Source organism: Canis aureus, chromosome 9 (genome assembly GCF_053574225.1).
Source record: "Canis aureus isolate CA01 chromosome 9, VMU_Caureus_v.1.0, whole genome shotgun sequence".
NCBI classification, from domain to species: Eukaryota; Metazoa; Chordata; class Mammalia; order Carnivora; family Canidae; genus Canis; species Canis aureus.
This window is the reverse complement of record NC_135619.1, coordinates 45049535-45064253: the sequence shown is the minus strand read 5'-3', so window position 1 is coordinate 45064253 and position 14719 is coordinate 45049535. Positions and strand designations below refer to the sequence as shown.

Genomic DNA, 14719 nt, shown 5'->3' with positions numbered 1-14719 from the left:
TATCGATGCATCCTATAGCCCTTAGAATAAAGTCCAAATTCTTAACAAGGCTCACAAAAAACTGCCTTATCAAATCTGTACCTACTTCTCATGTCTCACCTCCCACCTCCACCCCCTTCTTTCAGTTCCCAGATGTGGCATATTCTTTGCTCCCTCTGAGCCTGTTGCCTGGACCACTTCACTTCACCTGGCAGCTCATCCTTCAAGTCTTGCTTAAACATATGCCACTTGGTTCAGGAAGTCTTCTCTGACCTCTTCCCTTTACACCAGATTAGGACAGACACTTCTGCCATGTGCCCTTATAGTGAGAGGACAGGTACAAGAACTCTCTTGCCAACTTCATGCTTGCAATAATCCTAAAACATAGTTATCAGTGTCGTTGTTTAATAAGTGATTGATTTGGGACACCTGGGTGGTTAAGCACCTGCCTTCGCCCAGGGTGTGATCCTGGAGTCCCTGATTGAGTCCCACACCAGACTCCCTGCATGGAGCGTGCTTCTCTCTCTCTGCCTCTGTCTCTCATGAATGAATAAGTAAAATCTTTTAAAAAATAAAATAAAATAAATAAATAATCTGATGTCGACCTGAGGAAATCTATGATCTAAGGAGCAGGCAGAGGAAAAAAGAACTTGGCAGGAGGTCCTAGAAGGAGGAATTGAACCAGGAGAATAGAGGTCATAGAAGCCAAGGAAATAAGTTGACTTCTAGTTTCCACATGGCTCTTGTTACTCTTGAAAACCACCCCCAAAGGGCAGCCTGGGTGGCTCAGCGGTTTAGCGCCGCCTTCAGCCCAGGGTGTGATCCTGGAGTCCCCGGGATCGAGTCCCATGTTGGGCTCCCTGCATGGAGCCTGCTTCTCCCTCTGCCTGTGTCTCTGCCATTCTCTCTCTCTCTCTCTCCCCCTCTCTGTCTCTCATGAATAAATAAACAGAAACTCTATCTTTGATGAAACTAGGAGACAACTGTTAAGAGAAATTAACAATATAAAGATTTAGAAATGGATGGAGTGACCCCTCTTCTGTTGTAGAAAGTAGAAAGGAAGAAAATATGAGTGGGATACAAGTGAGTTTGCTGATTTGGTAGCAGAAGGAGGGAGTTTATGGCTGATGACTTTCATGTTGTCTATGAAGTCAGAGGAGAAGTCACCTGTTAACAGCTCAAGGTTGCTGGTGGGTTGAGTGACTTGAGAAGATGGAGAAGACATGAACTACGTGTTATAAGCCAAGAGGCAGTATACTGTGAAGCTTTTGAACTTATTTAGGCCTCTCTGAGTAAAGGAGTCCCTGAGAGCTGTATTTTTGGATGGGAGGCAGAGGGACAGTTTGCTGTTAGCATTTTTATGCAAATGTTACTGGTAAATTGTCTAAAAAGATCTCAGAAGCCCTTAAATACCCATGGCTCCAATTACCCATGTGGTTTTTTTTTTCCTCTTTTTTTTTTTCTCATTCTAAAGCAACGTGCACTTTTGTACCTAATTTTGTACCTATAATTTTATATTCCTTTTTTTTTTTTTAAGAAGAGAGACCATGCGTGTGCACATGATGAGGGGGCGGGCAGTCAGAGGGAGCAGGAGAGAGAGAACCTTAAGCAGGCTCCATGCCCAGCACAGAGCCAGATGCAGGGTTTGATCTCACAACTCTGAGATCATGACCTGAGCCAAAATCAAGAGTCAGATGCTTAACCAACTGAGCCACCCAGGTGCCCCTGTATTCTCTTCTTAAAGGTGGTCCCACAAATTGCCTAAACTTCCCTGGACCCCTCCTTGACTGTGGGGAAATAAGTGATCAGGCACCACTGAAGCCAGCTGACATTGATGACCAGTGGTTGGTAGTGGCTCCAGACTGGCAGGTTGAGTGATTCTCTTTCTTTCTTTCTTTCTTTCTTTCTTTCTTTCTTTCTTTCTTTCTTTCTTTCTTTCTTTCTTCTTTCTTTCTTCTTTCTTTCTATCTTTTTTTTTTTTTAGATTTTATTTATTTATTCATGAGAGACTTAGAGAAAGAGAGAGAGAGAGAGGCAGAGACATAGGCAGAGGGAGAAACAGGCTCATTGAAGGGAGCCCAATGTGGGACTTGATCCCACAAATCTGGGATCACGCCCTGAGCCAGAGGCAGACACTCAATCACTGAGCCACCCAGGCGTCCTTTCTCCAGTATCATATAGAAATCAGAGATTTGGATTCTTCGAGGTTTGGCTTTTGCTAGACAGGTGTGATAATAGGACAAGGGAATTGGAAAGGGGAACTGGAGGAAAAGGAAGTTGTGGTTAGAGTAGGAGTTGGAAGATGACATATCTGAGGAGTAGCAAGTTCATGGGATGACAGGGTGTCCAGGTGTGGCCCTTGTCATGGGAATGGGAGACCAAAGAGGAGTGGAGGAGAAGATCAGTGCTGAGGAGATCAAGGAACTGAGTCTGAGTGGACATACAGCACACTTTCAAACAAGAGTGCTTTGGGCAACCCATATGTATGCATGGTTATCACCTTCCTCTAGTACCATGATGGTATTTGAGTTAGGATATATACTGTCTAATCATTCTCTATCAGATAATTTATGAAGCAGAATTCTCATATGTTCAGGAAACATTCGATCTTTCTTTCATGCCAGATTGACATTACACCTCTGTGGTAGACATGAGCCCTGGCATATAAAATGGACCTCTTTTCTGGGAGTTCCTAGAGCTGGGCCATCAGTGCCCAAGTCAGAACTCTGTGAACAGTAATGCCCTTAGGCCCAGGCAGGAAGGGCTCCTTTCCTCAGTCATACACATTAAAAAACCCTACATTTTAAAAAACAAAAATGCACTTGGATATAGTAAATTAATTTAAGAAGTGTGAACATCTGTTATTTGGGGGGCAGCCCAGGTGGTTCAGCGGTTTAGTGCCACCTTCAGCCCAGGGCGTGGCCCTGGAGACCTGGGATCAAGTCCCACATCAGGCTCCCTGCATAGAGCCTGCTTCTCCCTCTGCCTGTGTCTCTGCCTCTCTCTCTCTCTCTCTCTCATGAATAAATAAATAAAATCTTTTTAAAAAAATCTAGTATTTGGGCTGTGGTGCTCAGTTTTGACATAATATAACCTGATACCCTAAACATCTGCTCTCATGCCTAATAACACTGTTAAAGCCCCCAGGAAAACAAGACCTGACTGCATCCAAATGCTTTGAAGGTGTTGTAGAGTGTGCTGCTGCTCCTGAGTGCAGGGAGGATTTAACAGAGGAAATGATTGAGAGGATAAAAGGCCATTTAGGCAATGTCTTTCTCAGCATGAGGATCACAGACACTTGCATTAGTATGGGGGCATCATTTTCACTACTGCTGAGTGACTTTTTTTTGTCTCTCTTCTTTTTCCAAGGTGTGTATGTTTGCAACACTTGTATCTGGAGGTTAAAAATAAACAATTGATTTTACCTTTAAATTGATAGACATGTAGGTGTAGAGGAAACATGAATGAAATATAATATCCATTGTTTACACTGGCAACTAAACAGACATTGAATATTAGAATCATGAATAGTTTTATTTTTATAAAACTTCCTAGAATTAAATTGTCAAAAGCTAAAAAATTTAGCTTTATCTAAATAATTATCTAAAATGTTGATATTCATAGCTATACTGCATTTTGCCTTTAAATTTGGATAAATGATTATTCTTGAAGAAAAATAACAAAGATATTTAAAGTAATTTTTATTTTTGCATTTCTGTAATTTACATTTTTATGAAAATATATTTAAATTGCATTTATTTTATACAATTACGCATTGTATTTTTTTTAATTCTTTAGGTAACTACTGCCACTAAAACACAAGATATTGAAGTTTTTTTGTTGTGGTGGGTTTTTTGTTTTTTAATGAGAGACAGACAGAGAGAGGCAGAGACATAGGCAGAGGGAGAAGTAGGCTTCCTGCGGGAAACGTGATGTGGGACTCAATCCCAAGACCCTGGGATCACACACACTGAGCCAAAGGCAGATGTTCAACCACTGAGCCACCCAAGTGCCCCTAAAACACAAGATATTGGATGATTATAACAATATAATTAATGATTTCATTGAGATGGAAGCCATATGGAGCAGAGCCCTTCCACTTTTGCCCCATAGGACTGTAAAATGAGCAAACATAAGTTTTATTGTATTAAGCCAGTAAAATTTAGCATTGTTTATTACAGCAGTTAAACTACTCCTCCTACCAGAACAAGTTGTACCTCATGTTCTATGGTCTTCTCAGCTGATTATTTTGGCTGAGATATCACATATCCATGTGTAGAAAAAATAGATTATACACACAGATTAAATTTTAGATATACACCTATGAAAGTATAATAGCCAAGACTATTAAGACTCTGTACAAGAATGTTAGATTAGTTATCCCGCTGGAGGCTGGAATTATTGGAAGATGACATATTTAGAGTAGAGAAAAATACAATGAAAGCAGAGTCAAAATGTACAGATGAGGAAATTGGAGGTGGTGAAAGTAGATCAGGAAGACATCTGCCTTAGATCAGGAGTAATGGTGGGGGAATGTACAAAAAAAAAAAAAAATGGTAGATGGGTTTCCTGAGTGGCTCAGTTGGTTAAGCATCCGACTCTTGGTTTTGACTCAGGTCATGGTCTCAGGGTCCTGAGATTGAGCCCCCAGTCAGGCTCTGCACTGAGCATGGAGCCTGCTTGAGATCTCACTCTCTCCCTCTTCCCTTCCCTCCACACAATTAAATAAATAAATAAATAAATAAATAAATAAATAAATAAGATTTTCAAGTGGTGAAACAGCAGTTTCATATGGCTCAATATAATACTATTGTATTAGGACATAGATTTCAACAATAAAGACCATTTATTATGTCATATAACAATAAGTCTCAAAGGAACACAGCTCCAGTCTTGGTTAATTCAGTGACTCACTAATTTATCATCAGCACCCTAGGTCTTTTCCATCTTTCCCTCTACCATCCTCAGCATATGAGCTCAGTCTTTTAGCCACTCAGCTCCACTTGTGACTCAAGATAATTGTGGTAGGCTCTGCCTCATGGCAACTGCCCCCTTCCACATGGACACACTGAGCTAGTACCCACGCCTGGAATCAGGCTACAAACTCCCCCACACCTACCACCTGCCACTGCCTCTGGACAGGGGACTGCCCCCCCCCCAAAGTGAGCGAGCTTCAGGCGTTTGTGAAAATGTGTAAGCAAGATCTGAGCATTCTGCACCCCAAGGAAACATGCTTCCTGTGGGAGTGGGTGGAGAGCATGGGGTGAGAGGATACCACCTGCTACTCATAAAACTAAATCAGAAGACAGTATCAAGGAAGAAAAAACAGATAGTAAGAAGGCAGAGAAAACATAAAGACAGACGAACCATCAAATGAGGAAAGTGATCTAGATATTGACAATGAAGGTGTGACTGAACCAGATACTGTTGCCCCTCAAGAAATGGGAGATGAGAATGTACTATAACTGAGGAAATGGTGGATCAGGGAAATGATAAAAAAAAAGTGGCTGTCACTGATGTCCTAAATGATGGTGAACTACAGAAGGCCATTAACTGGTTCACAGATGCCACCAAACTGAATCCTTGTTTGGCCATTCTATATGCCAAGAGAGCCAGCGTCTTCATCAAATTACAGAAGCCAAATGCTGCCATTTGAGACTATGACAGACCTATTGAAATGAATCCTGATTCAGCTTAGTCTTACAAGTGGCGAGGGAAAGCACACAGACTCCTGGTCTTTGGGAAGAAGCAGCACACGATCTTGCCCTTGCTTGAAAACTGGATTATGATGAAGATGCTAGTGCAATGCTGAAAGAAGTTCCAACTGAGGGCCCAGAAAATTGCTGACCATTGGAGAAAGTATGAGCGAAAACGTGAAGAGTGAGAGATCAAAGAAAGAATAGAAAGTTAAGAAGGCCCGGGAAGAACATGAGAGAGCCCAGAGAGAGGAAGAAGCCAGACAACCATCAGGAGCTCAGTATGGCTCTTTCCCAGGTAGCTTTCCTGGGGGAATGCCTAGGAATTTTCCTGGAAGAATGCCTGAAATGGCAGGAATGCTTGGTCTCAATGAAATTCTTAGTGACCCAAAGGTTGTTGCAGCCATGCAGGATCCAGAAGTTACAGTAGCCTTCCAGGATGCAGCCCAGAACCTAGCAAATATGTCAAAATATCAGAGCAACCCAAAGGTTATGAATCTCATCAGTAAATTGTGAGCCAAATTTGGAGGTCAAGCATAATGCCCTTCTGACAAATTAAGCCCTTGCTGAAGGGGAAAAAAAAAGGTAATTGTGGTATATTCAAATGTCATATTCAACCATGACAACATCTAACAGAAGAAGACAAAAAAATTCCTGTGCCCCACTTTTGGTCAACATGGAAGCCTCTCCCAGAAGTTGCTAATAAGTCTCCTTCCACATGGACTTGGGCCACAGGCCATGCATGATTGAGACACAAGCATTTTTTGTAACAAATCACTTGTGAGGAAAGTGTAATTACCTTGGCCCAGCAGTTCACAGCCCTACCTGCACATCAGAATAACCTAAGACTTTCAGAATCCTTTGCCCAAGAATACAAGTAAATATGAATCTATAAGGTAAGACCTAGGTATTGGTATTTTATGTTTTAAAGTACACCTAAGTTTGAGAATACTGCAATAAGTTAATCAGTCACAGACAGTGACATTGGCAGCCCACAGTGTCTACTGAAAATATTCATTTTTATTTGTTGAAGTATAGTTGATATACAATATTATATTAGTTTCAAGTGTGCAACATAGTGCAATATTTATATACATTAAAAAGTGGTCGCCATAGGGGTGCCTCAGTAGTTTATCTGGTTAAGTGTCTGACACTTAATCTCAGGGTCATAAGATCAGCCCCATGTTGAGCTCCACACTCAGTATAGAGTCTACTTAAGAAAAAAAAAAGAATTTGAAATGGTCACCATAATAAGCACAGCTACCATCTATCACCATACAAAGTGTTTACATGTTATTGACTATACTCTCTATGCTGTACATTAAATCCCCATTACTTATTTATTTTATAACTGGAGGTTTATACCTTTTTATCTCCTTAACGTATTTCACCCATCTTCCCCCACCTCCCCTCTGGTAACTACTAAATAGTTCTCTGAATCTGGGTCTGTCTCTGTTTTGTTTTGTTTGTTCATTTGTTTTGTTTTTAGATTCCACATATAAGTATTTATCTGACTTATTTTGCTTAACATAATACCCTCTAGGTCCATCCATGTTGTCACAAATGGCAATATTTCATTCTTTTTATAGCTGAGTAAAATTTAATTGTGTGTGCATATATGTATATATATATATATATATACATATATACACCTGTGTATATACATATATATGTGTGTGTGTGTGTGTGTGTGTGTGTGTGTGTGTGTGTGAATTTTGGCATGATTGTTTTTGACCTGGGGAACTCTCTCGTTGCAACATCCAGTTTGCATATACACATATATATGTGTGTGCATATACACACACACATATGTATATTCACATATACATACACTATATCTCACATCTTCTCTATTCATCTAACAATGGACTCGGGTTGCTTCCGTATCTTGGCTATTGTAAATAATGCTGCAATGAACATAGGAGTTCATATATCTTTCAGATGAGTGATTTTGTTTTCTTCAGGTAAATACTCAAGCAGAATTGCTAGATCATATAACATTTTGTTTTTTGGTGGGGGTGTAGTTCTATTTTAATGTTTTGAGGAACTCCATACTGTTTTTCATAGTGGCTGCACTAATTTCTCTGAATTTTTGAGCAAAATATTCTGTTATTTGGCTTAAGCTTGCTCAAAAAATGTGGAAATTCATCTTTTCCAAGAAAAATATGAAAATACTGTATTTTTTTTAAAAATGAAATTAAAAAAAATATTTTTAAAAAAAGAAATTTATTTCCTATCAGTGCTTCCCAGAGGCAGCCTCTTTTATGTGTTCATTATATATGATTTTAGACCTTTCTCTGTGCTTTTACAAACTTTCATATGTACCCACAGAAAATACATGGTATCATGTTATAGGTGTGTAATCTTTAAATATAAATCTTATCATCTTCACGCATTCATCATTCTGCATTCCATCAACTTATCCAGTAATGTGTGTGTGTCTATATATATATATGGTATATACTTTTTAATACAATCACTTTTGGAGTAATTACCCCAAAAGTGAGTATACTACTACTCCATTCCACGATTATATGAAAGATTAGTTTCCTCCAATGGGACATTAAGATTGTTTCCAACTTTTTGCTAGTACAAAAAAAGTCTCCTTCACATATATGCTAATGTTACTGCAGATATTAAGAAACAGAATTGTGGAAATGAAATGACTTCACCATTTCTTCTACTCTTACCAGCAGTATATAAAAATATCTGTTTCCTAGACTTTTACCAACATTTGCTAAGCTCTCATTTTTTGCAATCTGTTGAAAAATGACATTGTGGGGCAGCCCGGGTGGCTCAGTGGTTTGGCGCTGCCTTCAGCCCAGGGCGTGATCCTGGGGACCCGGGATCGAGTCCCACGTCGGGCTCCCTGCATGGAGCCTGCTTCTCCCTCTGCCTGTGTCTCTGCCTCTCTCTCTCTTTCTCTCTCTCATGAATAAATAAATAAAATCTTAAAAAAAAAAAAAAAGAAAAAGAAAAATGGCATTGTGTTGTTTTAATTTAAAGTTACCTGAGAGGGCAGCCCGGGGGCTCAGCAGTTCTGAGCGTGTCTGCCTTTGGCCCAGGGCATGATCCTGGAGACCCAGGATCGAGTCCCATGTCAGGCTCCCTGCATGGAGCCTGCTTCTGCCTCTCTCTCTCTCTCTCTCTCTGTCTCTCTCTCTCTGTGTTTCATGAATTAATAAATAAAATCTTAAAAAAAAAAAAGTTCCTGAGAACTACTAAAATATATTGGTCATTTTTATTTCTCTCTCTGTGAATTTCCTGTTATGTCTTTTTTTAAGTGTGTTTCTTTTACTGTTTTAAGAAACTCCCATACCCAGCTGGGGGCTCAAACTCACCACCAAGAGATCAAGTATCATGTGCTCTATTGACTAAGCCAGCCAGGAGCCACCTCCTCCCACCCTGTTTATATCTTTTTAGTACTCTGTCAGGTATTATGTCTTGTCCTTACTAAGAAGTAAAAGTTCTAGGGCCGCCTGGGTGGTTCAGTCAGTTAAGCATCCAACTCTTGATTTTGGCTCAGGTCATGATGTCAGGGTTGTGAGATGGAGCCTGCTTAAGATTCTCTCTCTCACTCTCCCTCAAAAAAAAAAAAAAAAAAAAAAAGAAAGAAAAAAGGGGAAGGAAAAGTTCTGTATATAATATGGCTACTACTTCTTCATCTGACATATATCTATCACTACAGCAGATGCTATGGTGTGCCAATCAGATTCCCCACTTCAGAAATGAAACACTTCAACGCCAGATGCTGGGAGTGTTAGCAGCTGACAGCTCTCAGCTAAGTCTCTCTCCAGAACTTCCCTCATCAAAAAGAGCCACTTTGTCCAGGTCATGCACCCTCCCTGGCTCCCTGGAAGTAAAGGGGTCCAAATCAGATTTCCATTTTATTGGGTAAGTAAAACATAACACCCAGACATGTTTATAAGAGACCATAAATTATTTTCATCTTCCTGGGATGGCCAGAATTGAGATTGGTTAATTTTGCTAATGTCTTTGCAGATGTTTTTTAAAAACATGGGAATGTGGCTACAAGCACTTCTGAGGTACATTTTTTTTTGTGATAGTAAGTTTAACAAAGAATAACTGATCTTAATGGCCAGCTTTTTATTTATATTTTTGAAAGAGAGAGAGAATGCAGGGGAGAGGCAGCAGGAGAAGGAGAGAGATCCTAATCAGGGTCCATGCCCAGCACAAGCCCACCAGGGCTCAATCCGAGGACCCTGAAATCATGACCTGAGCCGAAGGCAGACACTTAACCAACTGAGCCACCCAGGTGCCCCCTGAGGTTCTTTAAATACTAAAAATAGGAAATTCTGCAGTGCCTCTTCAATGGTAGATACTGTGAGGTGTGAAGCTCAACAGTTTTCCACAGTCAAGTTTCTTGCCGCTTACTCTGAAGTGAAGTCCACATCCAGAGAAGAGCAAATATTGTGGAGAGGGGCAGGGTGATGCTTGATGCCTGATCTCTAGTTTTTTCTGAGCTACATCCCCGCCCTTTCCCACTTTCATATCCAACATTTCCCTGAATTTTTGAGCAAAATATTCTATGTTATTTGGCTTAAGCTTGCTCAAAATGTGTGTCTATCTTGTAACTAACAGAGACCAAAGACACATGATGGGTCTTCCAAGGCTTGGAGGCATGGCAACACTGAATACAGAGCCGTGCTGGACAAGGGTAGGGGCCAGACAAGGTCATCTGTGACAGCTGGGCTTCACGGAAGTAATCTGTGCTCTGCAACTATTTGCTTCTTGACTTTTATATGTTTCTTTGGTTTCCCTTTCCTTTAGTTTCTCAGACAAGTTTTATTTTTTATTTTGTAGAATTTTTAAAAAGATTTTATTTATTTATTCCAGAGAGAGCACAGGGGGAAGAACAGAGGCAGTGGGACAAGCAGCCACACTGAGCACAGAGCCCAACGCAGGGCTCAATCTCAGAACTCCAAGATCATGACCTGAGCTGAAACCAAGAGTCAGATGCTTAACCAATTGATCCACCCACGTGCTCCCAGACAAGTATTATTTTTAAGAAATTTAGGACAGTCTCAGTTGAGTCAAAGGGAAAATTTTTCCTCACCTGGGCTGGGCTAGGTAAGGGTGTCCAAGCATAACAGAAGCCAGGAATCATGAAGACAGTGGGCCTGGGGCAGCTTGAGAAACAGCTAGGAGCAGAGAAATCTGGGACAACTGTAATCCTGAGTCCTTCTCATCAGAATCTTGTTCCCTGGATCCTGAGGGACACTCTGCCAGGCGGAAAGCCATCTCCATAACACAAGTAATGGGAAGTAAATGGCCTGTGATCATAGGAGAATCTAATGAGAAGCAGAGGCCAAATGGTAACTGGGTCACCAGATTCCTGATGTTTGTGCTGGGCCGAGGCCTTTCCCTTGCTTGGTTGTTAACCTGGGACAATTCTCTTCTAGAAACATGACAAAGAGGCCATGGCTGGCACTTGTTCCTCAACCAGGCTGAGGAGACTAGACAATGCTTTTGGTTTTGAACAGGAAGTTTTACAGAGGCAAAATGAAACCTAAGCATACAGCGGTTCCACAGGAGTGGTGCTGAGGGAGACTGTCTCATGGAAGTACCTGAAGGCCACAAGAAATGTTAGAGTCTGGATCTGAACAAGGGGAACAACTGTTGTTTTATATTATGAAAATACCAACAACATATAAATCAATACCCACACTTAATTTTTTTCTCACTTTTAGCATTCTTTGCTGCTCAGCTCTCATATATTTGGTGTCACTACCATTAGGTGCAAATGCATGCAACAATTTAAAATAGGATAGAAAACTCCAGATTTAAAATATATTACCTGGCCAGGGACACCTGAGTGGTTCAGTCAGTTGTGTTGGCTCAGGTCATAATCTGTGGGTCCTGAAATGGAGCCCTGTGTTAAGCTCTGTGCTCAATGGGTGTCTGCTTCTCTTTCGGCCTCTCATCCAACTCATGCTCTCTCGCACGAGCTCTCTCTCTCTCAAAAACATAAATAAAATTTAAAAGGATATATATGTGTGTGTGTGTGTGTGTGTGTGTATTAATATATATATATTCATTCATTCCCTGGCCAAATAACATATCACAGGCTTCTTTAAGTGAGAGATAGTATAGCATTGTGGTGAGGAGCAACCAATCCCAGCCCTGTGCCACTATGAGCTGGCTGAGCTGTGCCACCTGCCAAGTGTGGCAGGAAATAATATACATTTCAAGTAGTCACTCTTTAGGAAGGAAGAGATCTACAGTATGGAAGTTATGATTAGAGAAGTTGCATTGGAGCAATTTCTATGTTTTCCAGAGACTAGGGTTAGGTGATAATGCAGGAGATGACCCAACCCCCACTCCAAAATTCAAGAGGAAGGATTTCTCCACCAAACACCATGACCTTAAGATTAGCCCTCCAGACACCTGGGTGGCTCAGTGGTTGAGCGGCTGCCTTCTGCTCAGGTCGTGATACTGGAGTCCTGGGATCAAGATCGAGTCCGCATCTAGCTCCGGGGGTATGGGGAGGTGGGTGGGTAGCCTGCTTCTCTGCCTGTGTCTCTGCCTCTCTCTGTGTCTCTCATGAATAAATAAATAAAATTTTATTTATTTATTTATTTGTTTGTTTGTTTGTATTTATTTATTTATTTGAGACACATATAGAGAGAGAGAGGCAGAGAGAGAAGAAGCAGGCACCATGCAGGGAGTCCAATGCAGCTCGCAACCCCAGGACTCCAGGATCATGCTCTGGGCTAAGGCAGGCACTAAGCTGCAGAGCCACCCAGGTATCCCTAAACAGAAGTCTTTTAAAAAAAAAGCCCTCAGCCCCCAAATTTCCTAAAGCCATTGTATTGAGAAGAGCAAAGTCCTTCCCTCTTGGATGCCAGATTCTCATGCAAATTGCTTTTGTCAATCTCCCCCGCTCATCTGGGTTCCTCCTAGCATTAGATCCTGAGGATCTTACATTCATGCTACCATCTTCCATCTTGGCCCTTGATCTAAGCTCTGCTCCCTTGCTATTCCCATCCCTGTACTCCAAATTGAAGCTAAAAGCCCTTTACCCCCAGCAATTGGCCTCATGGGCTCTGAGTATCTTAGAAAATATACAAAAGAAGTTTTTTATTTATTTTTTATTTTTTTATTTTTATTTTTAGTTTTTTTTAAGAAGTTTTTTAGATTTCAAATACTTGACACAAATCAAGAATAAGATGACCTTCATTAAGCCAATCATACTAACAAGTAACCTGGCAAACATGAAAAGTTTATAAAATGTAATAGCCCAAAGGATTCTAAGCACACATAATGTAAGGATTCTATATATTTTAAGGAGCAATCTTTTGAATGTTTTAACATTGTGTTCTCTGTGAAAAAGATATTCCATAGAGAGAAGACTCCAATTTAATAAAAAGGACTATAGTTCAATGTGTGACAGGGGAGGAACCCAGTCTCTGGAGCAGGTTTACTCAAGAGCCATACACCCCCAATCCTAATCCCAGTGTTCTCTGGATATAGCTGCTGGAGCCAACTCCTTGCAGCCCATACATGGCTTTGTTTCTTCTCCCTATAGCCAGCCCCCTCTGATATGCATAAATATCCCGAGGCCAAGCCCACCCCTCTTGCCTCAATGTGCACTGCTTATTAGCGCCTACACTAAGCACACAGGTGTGAGTCCTCGTTCTCACACCCATGGTCTGTTCTCCTTGCTGGGCAGAGAATAGCTCTGCACGCTTGCCTTACCCGACCCCCACCCCCGCCCCCGGGTTTTTTATTTGTGTTTGTTCCTCCAGCCCACAGGACACATCCAGGATCATCAATGCCCCATGTGCTCCTCACCAGCCCTGTCTCTCACCCTGGGATGGTCTTTGCCTGTTTTGTTTTGTTCATCTCCTCTTTCCTTCTCTTTATTCTTCACCAGGCTCTTCACCAAACCCAACAGTCTTCGAGACACAGATTGTAGATCCCACTAGTGAACATAGACTGGTTGCCTCCCCAATCTTATTACCCCCCACCCCCACCCCATGCCCATTCATGTTCCTGGGCTTTTCCTTAAGAGGTGTGTTGCTTCCTCCATTGCGGGAAGCAATAGACCATAGCAATTAAGAGAGCAGATTCTGGAGTGAGACTATTTGGGTCCATTCCACCACTTCTCAGCTGTAGGAACTTTGGCAAGCTACTTAACTTCTCTGTGCCTCATCAGTAAAATGGAGACAAAAATAGTACCTATCCCAGAGAGTTCATGTGAGGGTAGCTAATTCTAATATAAGTGCTCTATGTTAGCTACTATTCTTCCCCACTGGGGGGGTTGGGTGGGATGGCCCCCAGCTCAGGTGTGGATAACGAATGACTTAAGCCAATTAACATAGCCCCTCTGTAGGCAAATGAGACAAGATTTGCTGAAGATTTGGGGCACATTGAGAAAAGTTTCTTCTTTTTTCAGGACCATTTCTCTGTCCCTGATTTGCATAAACTGGCAGTTAAAAAGACATTTGTGAGACGACAAGGTAAACTTGAACTCCAAGAATTAACGTATAGTCAGAAATTATTAATGTTTTCAGGCATGACAACAGCATTGTGGTTATGTAAAAAAAACAAAAGTTCTTATTTGGATATGGACATTATTTATGGGTGAATATACGATGTCTGGAATGTGCTTGAGAGTATCCTGTCCCACCCCCAGAAAAAATTGTCACAGGAAATAGACAAAACAAGATTGACAAACATTAACTGAGTTGAAGCTAGGTGATGGATAGATACATGGGGATTCATGATACTTCAAGTTATGCTTTTATCTATTTGAAAACCTATGTAATAAAAATGTTTTTGAAAAGTCTCCTTGCTATGGAAGGAAAGGGCATTTTGTCCCCACAGGCCCTTTGGATGCTTTAGAGCTAGAACCAATGAGTTTTTGTGTCAATTAGCTGAAAGATCAGGCACATCTGCACCTGCCTCTTCTTGGTGAACTTCAGCACTTGAGGCAAGAAGCTGTGTCTCTGCCACCTGCTTCTTTTTTTTTTTTTTAATTTTTTAAAATTTATTTATTTATGATAGTCACACAGAGAGAG

General features: G+C 41.1%; 1 pseudogene; it reads left to right on the top strand.

The window, feature by feature from the left end:
* Nucleotides 1-5051: 5051 nt before the first annotated feature.
* Nucleotides 5052-6215, top strand: LOC144320131 (hsc70-interacting protein pseudogene; annotated as a pseudogene).
* The last annotated feature ends 8504 nt before the right edge of the window (nucleotides 6216-14719 follow it).